Source organism: Sceloporus occidentalis, unplaced genomic scaffold, assembly GCF_023333645.1.
Source record: "Sceloporus occidentalis isolate IW3139 unplaced genomic scaffold, rSceOcc1.0.p SCAF_7, whole genome shotgun sequence".
In the NCBI taxonomy this organism is placed as follows: domain Eukaryota; kingdom Metazoa; phylum Chordata; class Lepidosauria; order Squamata; family Phrynosomatidae; genus Sceloporus; species Sceloporus occidentalis.
Genome location: NW_028316987.1, coordinates 56,421,554 through 56,434,564, shown reverse-complemented (window position 1 = coordinate 56,434,564; position 13,011 = coordinate 56,421,554). Strand labels below are relative to the sequence as shown.

The 13,011-nt window shown below is 42.3% G+C and overlaps 1 protein-coding gene and 1 long non-coding RNA gene across 4 annotated transcripts in view; both read left to right on the top strand.

Annotated features, from left to right (window-relative positions):
- LOC149309773 (uncharacterized) overlaps nt 1-9,463 on the top strand; it is a 28,507-nt gene extending 19,044 nt beyond the window's left edge. The window contains exon 4 of the long non-coding RNA XR_016281934.1: nt 9,096-9,463. This is a non-coding gene — a long non-coding RNA (uncharacterized LOC149309773). The remainder of the gene's footprint in view (nt 1-9,095) is intronic.
- Nucleotides 9,464-12,810: 3,347 nt separating this feature from the next.
- Nucleotides 12,811-13,011, top strand: part of TAX1BP1 (Tax1 binding protein 1) — a 37,867-nt gene continuing 37,666 nt past the window's right edge. For 2 of the 3 annotated variants that reach the window (XM_089533037.1, XM_089533034.1), the window contains exon 1: nt 12,811-12,907. The gene's annotated coding sequence lies outside the window, so the exon portion shown is untranslated. Of the gene's footprint in view, nt 12,979-13,011 lie in introns of all 3 variants that reach the window. The other variant, XM_089533035.1, reaches the window with a different exon arrangement.

The window sequence follows — 13,011 nt, the reverse complement described above, 5'->3', positions numbered from 1 at the left end:
TCTCCCGCTGGTTTAGTGTATATGTTAAAGGAAGGGTGCAAATGCACTAGGGGTGGGAGTTCATTTTTGCCACTATACCAGCCTGACAGACTGCACCAATGCAAAGATAATAACAAGACAAGTTTTCAAGGCCCTAATACCCCAGAGGAGAGGATCAAAATCCAAAATGCCTTTAATAGATTAGAAAGCTGGGCCAAAGCTAACAAAATGCATTTCAACATGGAAAAATGTAAGATACTGCACTTAGGGCAAAAAATGAAATGCATAGCTATAGGATGGAGGACTCCTGGCTTATGAAAGGGATCTATGAGTCCTTGTAGACCACAGGTTGAACATGAGTCAACAGGATGATGCAGCAGCTAAAAAAGCCAGTGCAATTCTAGGCTGCATCAATAAAGTATAGTGTCTAAATCAGTGGTCGGGACCCCTTTGGGGGTCAAATGACTCTTTCATGGGGGTCGCCTAAGGCCATTGGAAAACACCTATTTAATTACAGTTATGAAGTAGCAATGAGAATAATTTCATGGGTTTGGGTCACCATAACATGAGGAACTGTATTAAAGGGTCGCGGCATTAGGAAGGTTGGGAACCACTGGTCTAAATCAAGAGAAGTAACAGTCCCACTCTATTCTACTTTGGTCACCAGGAATAACAGGTCCAGTTCTGGGCACCACAATTCAAAAAGGATGTGGACAAGCTGGAGCATGTCCAGAGGAGGGCAACTAAAATAGTGAGGGGTCTGGAAACCATGCCATAATGAGGAGCCTTAGGGAGCTGGGTATGTTTAGCCTGGAAAAGAGAAGGTTAAGACGTGATATGATAGCCTTGTTTAAATATTTGAAGGGCTGTCATGTTGAGGAGGGAGCAGGCTTGTTTTCTGCTGCTCCAGAGAATGGGACCCGGACCAATGGATGCAAGCTCCAGGAAAAGAGATTGCACCTTAACATTAGGAGGAACTTCCTGACAGTAAGAGCTGTTCCATAGTGGAACACACTCCCTTGGAGAGTGGTGGAGTCTCCTTATTTGGAGGTCTTTAAACAGAGGCTGGATGGCCATCTGTCAGGGGTGCTTTGATTGTGAGTTCCTGCATGGCAGAATGGTGTTGGACTGAATGGCCCTTTTGGTTTCTTCCAACTCTATGGTTCTAGGATTCTATGGCTCTTTGATTCTAGATCACTTTTGTTTTACCTGTATGTACAGTATGTGTTTGTGGTTTTCAGCATTCCTTTCATTTTTTTTAAGGTTTAAGAGCTGGCAGTGGAGAGTGGGGGTGGGAAATGAAACCCAACTGCGCTGCTACATTTGTCTAAATTTTCTGTGACAGTTTGGATGATTTTCAGGACTGCAAAAAAGAGCCCGAGGGCAAAATGGTTTGCATTTGTTCCACTAACATGATAAATAATGAAACAACAAATAATTTGTTCGTCAAATCTCTTCCTTGAGGCAACCGCACCATTCCAGCTGTGTAAAGGCGAAGGAGCCCGTTGATCCTAATTTTCAAAATTTCAAAACTCAAACTTTGGGGAAAGAGTTGTAGTTTTGTACAAACTTCAGCATGTGCATTGTGTACTTGAAAATCTTGGGTTTCTTCACCTTGAAAAATGCAGTTTCTGACTATAATTATTTGCAAATCAGGTATTCATTAAAAGTTATTTCCAGTTCCCATGATAATTGATTTCAGCAGTGAAACGTAATAAGATGATGTGTGAGAAATTAGCACAAAATGTAGAATGCTGTGTCTTAGCTGTTAATGAAATATAACAATTTTGCTAGCCTTTTGTTTTTTGTTTCAAGTAAGCTGTAATGAAAGCTTACTACTGTATTAAAATATCATTACAAAACAAAACAAAAATGTTCCAAAGGGGTCAGCACTATTGATAGAGTTACCACTAATAATACAGTCTCTCAAACTGATTGGTGTATTTCCCCCCCCAAAATTGTAGGATATTTAAAATGTAAACAGAGGCATTAACTGCTTGTTAACTGCATAGCTTATTTCTACACACTATAACATTTTTGTCTCCCCTATATTAAATATATAGGTGCCTATAACCTTTAAAATACCTCTCAATATGAAAGTAAAAGCTAAAAATGTCTATAAAAGAGAGATTTCAAAATACTCATAAGCACTAAATAGGCTTTCTAGAAATGCATAATTATGCTGAAAAACTGTGTCACAAAAATGAACTGTTAACAAGCATTACTTTGGCAGGAATAGGATGACTGCCAGTCTTTAATTGGCTTGAAAGCTATTCTTCCATCAATGGGCCATTGTATTTTAAAGGCAATAATGCAAGCTTTATGGTTTTGGTGTTCAGCATTTGGGGTTTCTGGGGCGGGGTGGGGAAATCTTGGTAAATATGATATGGAACAAATTTTCTCAGCCACTTTTTGTCATCATACATATCTCTGAATATAACCTTCAGCCTGCCAAGATTAGGTTTATAAAATCAACCAAATCATTGTTTCCTGGTTAGATATTTCCTCCACTTGGTATCTAATGCAGTATCGCTGAATTGATTTACCAAAAAATATACAAGTTTAGTACTCTTGAGTTTACTTAAGTTAGGTTGCACTCCTATGCTTACTTACATGAGAGTCAGTCCCACAAAAGAGAGACAGTGTGGTGTAGTGGTCTGAGTGCTACCTGAGTAATATCTGGAAGACCAGGGTTCAAATCTATGCTCTGCTATGGAAACTCACTGAGGCGGGATACAGACGGGCAAAAAGGGGTGTATTCATGACGTCATGAAGGTAGAGCCTTCAGACGGGCCTTACCTGAATGCCGCCATGAACACGCCCCCCGCACGCCCCAAGCGGGAAGAGGCGGCATTAAAAAGGTGCTGCTTTTCTCCGCTTCTTTTCCGTTTGATGCGCAGCTGCGCAGCTCCGTCTGTAAGCTGCTGCACCGGTACGCCAGAATTGCTATGCCGCTAATTTAAGTTGCCCATTTAAAAGCTCCGTGTCTGCTGCATCGCATAATGAGTCGGGGTCCTGGAACATGCGCAGTTTGCAGTCAGGCTTTAATTGCAGCGTCAGCTGCCATGCAGGTGTGGAAGCTGCAGCACAGCTGCAGCGCATTTTAAGACTCGTAACCCTAACCCTAACCCTAACCCTAACCCTAACCCTAACCCTAGAGCAACATGTACGCATGCGCTGCTTGGAAAGTTTGGACATTAAAGTGAGCCCCTACACACATTCCTGTGCCATTTTCACATAACAATAAAAACCCCTAAAACTGTAAATATTTACATATGTACAAGGGAGGTGATGGGGGATGGCAGGGGGACAGCGGTGGCAGCAGCGACAGCTGTGGCTGTGCATTGCAGATTCAGCAGGAGCGCGGGGACCAAAGGAGAGGAGGCATCCATGATGCTGGTGACACTGGCAACGTGCAAGTGGACAAGGATGCCAACACCAGCTGATCACCAGCTGGCAGGAGACCACCATTGTTCTTGGGCAGAGCGGGGAAAAAGTTTTAAAGGGGCTTGGGCACTTTAAATGTGCCCATAGGCTTTCTGCCGCCGCTGCTTAGTGCTGCAGCTGCGCAGCTGCGCATCCGCCAGCCGGCAAAGGAAAAAAAAAGCCCCGTTTTTGGCCGCCCGTGAGGAAGCTGCCTCTCTCTTTGCAGCGTCCTCCGAGGTGGCGGTTTGGAAACTGCGGGTCAGAAACGGCCCCAGGTGAGGCGTCTTCACTGCCCCCCATGTGGAAGCCCCATCTCCTGAGCCACGCCCCCGGGGCGGGCAGTCTGAAGGCTCCGTATTCAGCAGAATACACCTCCAAGACGTCTTCCCCTGCCCGTTTGTATCCCGCCTGTCTTTGGGTAAGTCACACACTCTTAGGCAATGGCAAGTCCCTCTGAACAAATCTTGCCAAGAACCCTCCCGTGATAGTGTTACCTTAGGACAGTGATGGTGGACCTATGGCATGTGTGCCAGAGGTGGCACTCAGAGTCCTCTCTGTGGGTACATGTGCTGTCGCCCCAGATCAAAGTTTGCCAGAGTTTGTTACTAGAAAACCAGAAGGACATGACACTTTGCAATAAATAAGTGGGTTCTGGGTTGCAGTTTTGGCACTTGGCCTCTAAAAGGTTCACCATCACTGCCTTAGGATCACCCAAAGACGTGAAGGAACACAACACTTCCCACTAAACCCCATGGTACTTTCTTTCTGAATACATACTCACTGGATTGATAAAGGGACAAATCCCAGCTTTTGCTACTGAACTTGGATTCTAAGCATAGTCTTCCTTCAGAACATTAAAACATACCATTGCTTCCTATCACATCCATCTGTCCTAGCAGCAGAACCAACGATTTCCTTGCTACAGTAACAATCAAGACAGTGATTTGAATCTTCACATGTTCCTCATGTACACAATTTGGGTGCAGGGAAGACTCAACACACAACCTGGTATCTACATCTTTATGGATAGGAGATCCATAGAGGACACATAGCCCAGAGAATGGAATAACTGTGATTTACAGATATCAGTGAAAACTGTTACTGTGATTTTAAAATTCCTGTGATTTTCTGTGATTTCTGTGATTTTCTGTGATTTCTGTGATTTTCTGTGATTTCTGTGATCTGTACACTATGATGGAGCTCAGTAACAAAATGAATCACAGTCACAGAAAAAGTAGCAGTTCACAGTTTGGAGGCTCAGTAGCAAAATGAATCACAGTCACAGAAAAAGTAGCAGTTCACAGTTTGGAGGCTCAGTAGCAGAATGAATCACAGTCACAGAAAAAGTAGCAGTTCACAGTTTGGAGGCTCAGTAGCAGAATGAATCACAGTCACAGAAAAAGTAGCAGTTCACAGTTTGGAGGCTCAGTAGCAGAATGAATCACAGTCACAGAAAAAGTAGCAGTTCACTGAAAATCACAGTTTGGCCTTCAAGCCAGTCACAGTTCCAAACTGTGACTAGTGAATATCTGTGAAAAGGTAACAGTTTTGTGATTCTATTCCATTCTCTAACATAGCCCTCATGAAATGAAGATTTGATGTCCATTCAGAGGCAGGGTGGGTAATGAGTGGTTCTCCAGATGTTGGTGGATATAACCACACAGTTTAGGATGAGAGATGATTGCAGTCCAACAGCATTTGGAAGATTTAAGTTACATTTTTTTGCCAAGTAGCCATCTCCTATTCTCTTTTTTTCATGATGTGGGCAAGACATGCAGGGCATCCCCCTCTTCCATTTAAATAAATGACAGAGACATTGATATGTGCTTATTATTAATCCTGACTATAGAGTAGACCCATTGACTGAACATGCAACACTTGAGTCATTGGATCTACTTTAGTTTGGACTTTCCAACAGGATTCTGACATCCAGGTGCCAAGTCTGTAGCTGGTGTAAAGTTATGTCACATTTGTGGCAGGACTGTAGCATAGAGGCATATGTACCTTTTTTTTTTGCATCACTCAAGTCCTGCCCCTGGTTCCCCCCATTCCACAAGCATGTAAACACCAGCAGAATGTTTCACTGATGCGTGTATCTTGTATTTTGTCAGCAGAATAGGGTTTACACCAAGTCTTGCAGTTCCTCAACTGATGAAATAAGAGCTTAAGATCTCTGTAATGAGACGAGCCTCTGCCACCAGGCAGATGGTTTTTTGAGTAGGCCCCATACAGACAGGCCAAAATAAAGCTGCTTCGGGCCACTTTGGAGGTATGCTATTTAAATGATGCATGTGTCCTAAGAGTCTGGAAGCCACGCCATGTACATGATCCAGTCTTAAGGACTGGAGCGCAGCTTTGGTGTAGCTTCTGGCTTCTTAAGATGTGTGTGTCATTTAAACAGCATACCTCCAACGTGGCCTGAAGCAGCTTTATTTTGGTCTGTCTATATGGGGCCTTAGTTAGTGTCATGGCTAAATCTTAATAGCTTTCTAGTAGCAGGTAAGAGTCAGTTTGTACTAAAGACCTTGTTTGATACTTTTTGATTTCCCTTTGCTGCTTGAGGCTGAGAAGAGATATGAAGGCTGAAAAAGGACTGGAAGAGTAAATTTTTCTCTGTTGCTAACCTGCTTGTACAGTTCTCCTAGCTATGAAGGGGGAAATAGGTCATGCCTGTGCACTTTGACTTTGTTTGCCTCTGTACCACATAATCCTTGGGAGTGCATTTTCCCTTGACCTCAGCTTGGATTGGGGTACCCCAAACCAGCCTCTCCCCCATGCCCAGTGACAGGGAATTTGATTGCTAGCCAAGGAATAGTCTGGGTAGAATTTGTTAGGGGGCCCAATTCTCCCATTAGCTTCTGCAGATCCAGTTTCTTTACCCTACAAATGATCAGAATGAAATTGCACAAACAACAGCACTTATTTTCTTAAACTAATTGTACATGCTACATAAATATTTCACACTTGCTATTATGGCACTGCAGACTGATGGGTGGATGCAATTAAAATATGCATAAATGTTTAGATAGCACAAACATGCCCATCTATGAGCACTGGAAAACTTTACATAGGCATTGTACAGAAACAAAGAGAACAGAAAATATTGACGGCACAGGGAGGTGGGCATATGATTACAAGAGGTGGTATATCTTGAACTGGGGACCCAAGGCTATTGCTGAGAGTCATTAATTAATTTTTCTGAGACTATAGGTACAGGTTTATTTCACATGCTTGTAGTAAGGTTTAATTTTAATGGTTATTTTTAAAATGAGAGTCAATTTTAAAAAAGAGAACCACAAGGTAAGTTATTTATTATGTGTGTGTGTGTGTGTGTATTCCTTTTAAATAAAAGCTATTTTTTTATTTTTATAAAATGTTATCCACCATAGACTGATTCAACATTTCTGTAATGAGAATTCACAGGTGTAGTAGTTGCAGCAACTAGAAAGTATGTCACAAAGACCTGGAAGAGCCTGTCTTCGATTTCCTAGACATTAATACTCTACGTTTTCCTTAGCATACCCCTTACAGTATTGCTTAACAACACTCCTATGACTGGAATTAAAGTAAGCATTACATTTGCATGTGTAGCACTTTCAAAATACTACATAAGACACCACAACAAACCAATTTTAAAAATGTCTACACATTATAGTGATTAAGGGTGTAGAGGGATGGATGGAAGGGGAATTAATTTGGCACAGAATCAAGTACCACTGGGATTTACATCTAAGCACATATACACAACAATGCAAGGTACAGAATAGTTTTAAAGAAAAACAAGTATGTGCAAAGTTGATGTCTGTCCATAGATAACTTCACCCAATTCAATGTGCAGTGTTTTAAAATCCAGTCCTTTTTGGCTGGGGATTTTAAGAGAATGTAGTCTAAAAATAACTTTTCCAAGTTCTGCATCATCACCAACACAGTATTCAGACTTGCTCATGTATCTGACACAAAACTTGTCTGGGGAAAAAAATGTTAAATTTGAGGTTGAGTGGGGCAATGAAATCTGACTTTGTGATTGTGTAGATCCCTAGAGAAGCTTTAAGAAGATGGACCTTCAGCAGTGAAGAGGTAAACAGGGCCAGGAGCATTCTTGTATCAGAAGCTCAAAACTGATCTTATTCTGCAAGGCTGTTTTAACTGTATTAAACTGTACATTCCAAACCAATGGTTAATCATGTGATACTGGTAGCAATGGCTAAAGCAAACTTTTGGCCATCTGTCTACATCACAGATGAGAAAAGTGCCATATATCACTGGACTGGAACACCCAGCAGTCCTTAGGTGCCCATCTATGGCTGTGCTAGCTAGGATTGCTGGGAGTCATAATCCAATCACAAAAACATCTGGAGGGTCATGCTTTGCCCATCTCTGCTTTAGGGCAAAAGGTCTTAAAAACAAAATTACAAGCGTAGGATGCTACGTATGCAAAAAGGTGTGCAAGAAGTTTAAAAATGTGTGCACTATAAATAAGAAATGAAACACTCCCTCAGACACGGGTCTCCAAAGCACACATATTAATTACACACCAGAGAGCAAAATCATAGTGAGTTCAAGTGCTTAATTCACAATTTGCATTTATTAAAAAACATTCCATTACTTTAACAATACAGTCATCCAACTGTGAAATAACAGCCATTCAGATGTGCTCATTGACAGAAAATGTGGTTCCTTGTGCCCATTGTGCAGTGCAAAGCTGCCAAGTTTCACACCTTAAGTCTTTCTTTTTCCTCTGACGCTCCACCCTCCCACACATACACACATACACAATTAACATGTCTGCTCTCACCTATGTGCTTATGGGAAAAGTCACACATTTCATCAGTCTCACGCACACTGATTTAAATAACCTGGCAACCTTTGAATAGATTTAGTTCATCAATTCCAATTAAGGGTTGGCAAAGATATCCAAAATACACACAGGCGTTTCTCCTGCGTAGGCGATACTAGCAATATGCTATTTCTAATATGTTCCAAAGGGATGCCTTCCATCTTTCTATAAGTATGTGTACCATGATTAGTTTTAGTATCCAGGGATCAAACATTGTCAGACTGAGTCTAACAGGAACATCATTTATGACTGAAAAAGGCAGATGCAGAGTGATGTCACAGTTAATTTTCTCTTAGATTATAGATGAAAAACTTACTGTACTTATAAAGCACACTATATAGCAACACCAAAATGAATTCCTGTTTAAGTGATGACTGATATATACCTTTCACATTTCAATGTAGCCTGAGGCTTTTTTGGGAAGACTGGCGCACAAGCCAGACTACATCCATAATGAAGCATTGATCTGCGCTACTCTACATTAGTGCCATTACATGCTCTCATCATTATGCTTTATGCTTCCATCATCCAAAAAATTGTTTTACAACAGTGTAGAATTCTTTCTACTGCTTTATTTAATATGCAGAGATACATGATAGTATTGCATGATACAGCTAGCAAGAGTAAAATAGTAAATATATTGACCTTTAAGTCTTTAAAGAAAAAAACAGGAGTCCACTATCTGGACCAATAATTCCAGTAAATGTTGGGCTATTATGTTCCTGGGTTGCACAACTAGTAGTGGTTGTTCCCACCAGTACATCCAGTAAAGGCACATCCATTCCTGCGATATACCAGGCTTTCATCCCTTTCCTTTTATTTTGCTTGAGGATGTGGTTTCCTCCCCTTCCAGAAATATAATGAAGAAAGAAAGTCAGAGGAGAACCTGTGTGGAAAAGGTCATACCTCCTTCAATGCTTCTTCAGTGGAACCCCCCCAGAAATGAAGATGGAATACAGAAAATGGAGCCAGACATGAGAATTAACCCAGCACTGTACTGATATCTCTTTGGAGTAAACTGCCCCCGCGTATCACATAGCCTGGTTTCCAAAAGTTACAGTGGGTTCGGGACATTCACCAGAAATAGTTTGGAGAAAGAGGTGCTTTGCATAGATCTTTCAAAAATTTCCAATATGTTCAAGTACAACTCCTGCCAAATCTTGAGGCTTTTGGCCAATGACAATGAGTTCTTAGAAGGCATAAGAATATTTTAAAATTAATTTTTGGGGGAGAGTTTATGATTGTTGATTGCTGCTTGTGCTAACTAAATATATAACAATTTTAACTTTTAAACATGCTATTCTGCTATCTTTTTCAATATCGGTATTTGGGAAATTAGTAAAACGACTATATCTGTGAGTCTCTGTCTGTAATCATTTTCAGAAGAGTAGCTATGGCCCAGTCCAGACGGGCCAAATGAGCTGTACTGGCGGCGTACTAGGGTTAAGGGACCGCGCGGGAACCGCACAGTCCCTAACCCTAGTATGGCACAGCTCCGTAACAAAGGTGGTGCCCCATGTATACGAGCGCCGCCATTGTGATGTGATGGATGCATAGCATCCGCATGTCACACCACGCCAGTTAGGTCACAAGTGCACCATTGGCACTGTACCGGGCCTATGTTAGCCTGTTGAAGGAAAACAGTCAGTCTTCTGACATTATATACAGTGGGCCCTTGTTATACGCTGGGGTTTGGTTCCAAGATCCCCTGTGGATAACAAAATCTGTGTATGCACAAGTCCCATTAAATATAATGACATAGCAAAATAGTGTCCCTTATAAAAAATGGAAAATCAAGGTTTGATATTTGAATATACTTTTTTTGAACATTTTCAAACTGTGTACACTTGAATCTGTGTGTAAAAAATCCATGTATAAGCAGGGCCAACTGTATATATACTTATTTGTATACAGCACAGACAATTAACTGATTGTTCAATACATATTATTATTATTATTAAAGTTGGAAATGACAAAAAGATAATCCAATATGGGATGGGGAACCTATGTCCCTTTATACATTTTAAACTACAGTGCCCATAATCCCGTACCATTTGCCATGCTGGCTGGGTTTTTTGGGAATTCAAAATGTCTGCAAGCCAAAATTTACTCACCCCTGACCTAGTGGGTGTAATAGAATGCAACGAAACAGACCACCTGCTACCCTTAGTACAATGAAACAGAGTACCTCTACCATCTTAATCAGACTATATATCTACAGCCTCCAGATTACTCAACCAAGAGAACAAAGCAAAAACACTAATGACTACAGAATGGTAAAAGATACTAGTACAGTGTGCCTTGGCATTCGCTCGAGTTTGATTCACCTTTGGATACCAAAATCCATGGATGCTCAAGTCCCATTATATACAGTGGCATAGTAAAATGGTGTCCCTTATGTAAAATGGCAAAGTCAAGGACTGCATATTGAAATTTATATATTTTTGAATTTTTTTAAGGAGTCAGTGGCTACAAAGGGCTGATTGTATACTAATGGGAACATCCCTCCACTTGATACTAAAGAAGAAAAGTTAGAAAGTGACCTGAATACCTAGACGAGGCAGAGCTATGTTGAAGAAAAAAATTTGCTTAGAAATAACATGTATTGTAAGCTACTAGTTCCCGTATTTCAGGTTAAGTGAAACATGTACAAAACAATCTGAAACAGTTCCAAAGACTCCTGATATGTTCTCCTGATAATAGCTAGAACAATGGAATAAAATATAAATGGAAAGTATGACATATATTGCCTCAATCCAACATCCGCCTTAGTATAATGTAAATACCCACATATGGACATACCCCATAGAAGCACTAGGCAATCCCCCAACAGATTAGCAACATTATACAACGCATGCCAAAGATTGGGTGCCACTGCACCTTGCAAAATATATGATGCACAACTACAATGAGTAATCACAATGCAAAGTATAGGATACATGACCACAATGGAAAGTATAGGATGCACAACCATAATAGAAAATACAGTGGGCCTACCATATCAGTGGGCTAGCCATTCACTGATTGGAGCTTCTGTGGATTGCCTGGCTCCATTATAATCAATGGTAGAACATGCATGCAACCGCACCGACATGGATGTGCATATATCACTGCCCATTGACTAATATGGGCTTGAGTTCCTGCATTGTTTCCTATCTGGCGGGGCAGTACTAAACCCCTATGGATGGGAATGGCACACTGTATAAGATGTACCAACTTGCAAGGCATAATCACAATGGGAGTTATAGATTGCATAACCCCAATGGAAAGTAAAGGATGTGCAATTACAATGCAAAACGTACATTGCACAATGACACAGCACAGCTGAACATGCTATCTGTGCAACTCTACTTCCAGCACTATCAGCAGAATACGTCCGTTGTGCAGCAGTGACTTTTTGGCCCTGTGCATGCATTGGTGGTTCAGTGGTCAAGATGCTGACTCTGATGATTGCAAGATCGGCAGGTCAGCAGTTCGAGGCCAAAGTGCTGGATGACGGAGTGAGCTCCCATCGCTAGTCCCAGCTTCTGCCAACCTAGCAGTTTGAAAGCATGCAAATGCAAGTAGATAAATAGGTACCACTTTGGTGGGAAGGGAACAACGTTCTGTGCAGCCATGCTGGCCACATGATCACAAAGTCGTTGACAATACTGGCTCTTTGGCCCACTATAATCAGACACGACTTGACAACCTGTTCAAAGGGAAAACCTTGCCTTAACTTTTTACGCATATGGCCCTAAGCGAATTCCTACCATTGTTTGGAAACAGTACTCGCTCCTTATTGGTGAGTTTATATCATGGCCGTAGCCTTTTGTTACTCAGTTGACGCACCTGCTGTGCGCAATGCAGTTGCCACCTGTTACATGGAGCAGACTACATCCTTCCATTGTGATCAGCCCATGTATGCATCCTCTCAATTAAGAACACAACTCAACCAAGAAAACAAAGCAAGAGTCGCCAAGTAGGAAAGAATGAGAAACTGTACAAATGTACAGATGGGGAAATCCTTCATTGATCATGGCCAAGATTGAGGTTGGCTGCCTCTGATGCTTGTGCAACTCTCTCAGTCGCCATTTCCAGCTTAGGAAAGTTAACTAACCTTCGGATAACTAGGCAAATTAGCTTAATAGCTGCAAAAAAGTGAGTGTGGGATATCAAAATGAGGGCCATAGCAGACAATAGCAGCCTGAGGCCGCTTCAACTGCCTTGGCTCACTCCTAGCAGGGAATTCTGGGAACTGTAGTTTTCTGAGACATTGAGCCTCCTCTACCAGAAAGAGCTCTGGCGCCACAATAAACTACAGCTCCCAGGATTCCCTCCTGGCACTAAGCCAGGGCAGTTAAAGCGGTCTCAAACTGGGTTATTTCTGCGGTGTGTTTTGGACCTTGGACGGTTGAGCCTAAAAAAGACGTGAAACCTCTGAGGAGGAGGAGGAGAAGGGGCAGCTGAGGCTCAGAGGGGGAAAAAAAGCCCAAGCACAAGATGGCGGAAGAATGACGCGCCGTTACGCACGTCGGTGGGCGTGGCCGGACGTCACGCGCGAGGAAAGGCCAGCGCGTGACGTCGGGGGCCGGAAGTGACGCCAAAAGGGAGGAGGGGGCGTGTCCTGAGGGGCGTTAATGGCTGCGGCTGCGGTTGAAGCCTCTGTCTGCGGCGCCTGAGGAGGTAAGCGGCCCGGTCCGATGCGGGGAGGACTGTGAATGCCGCCCTGAGGGAGAGACCCTCCCGTGCTTCGCGTGAGTCTTGCAGTGCTTCTCGGGGAGGCCGTT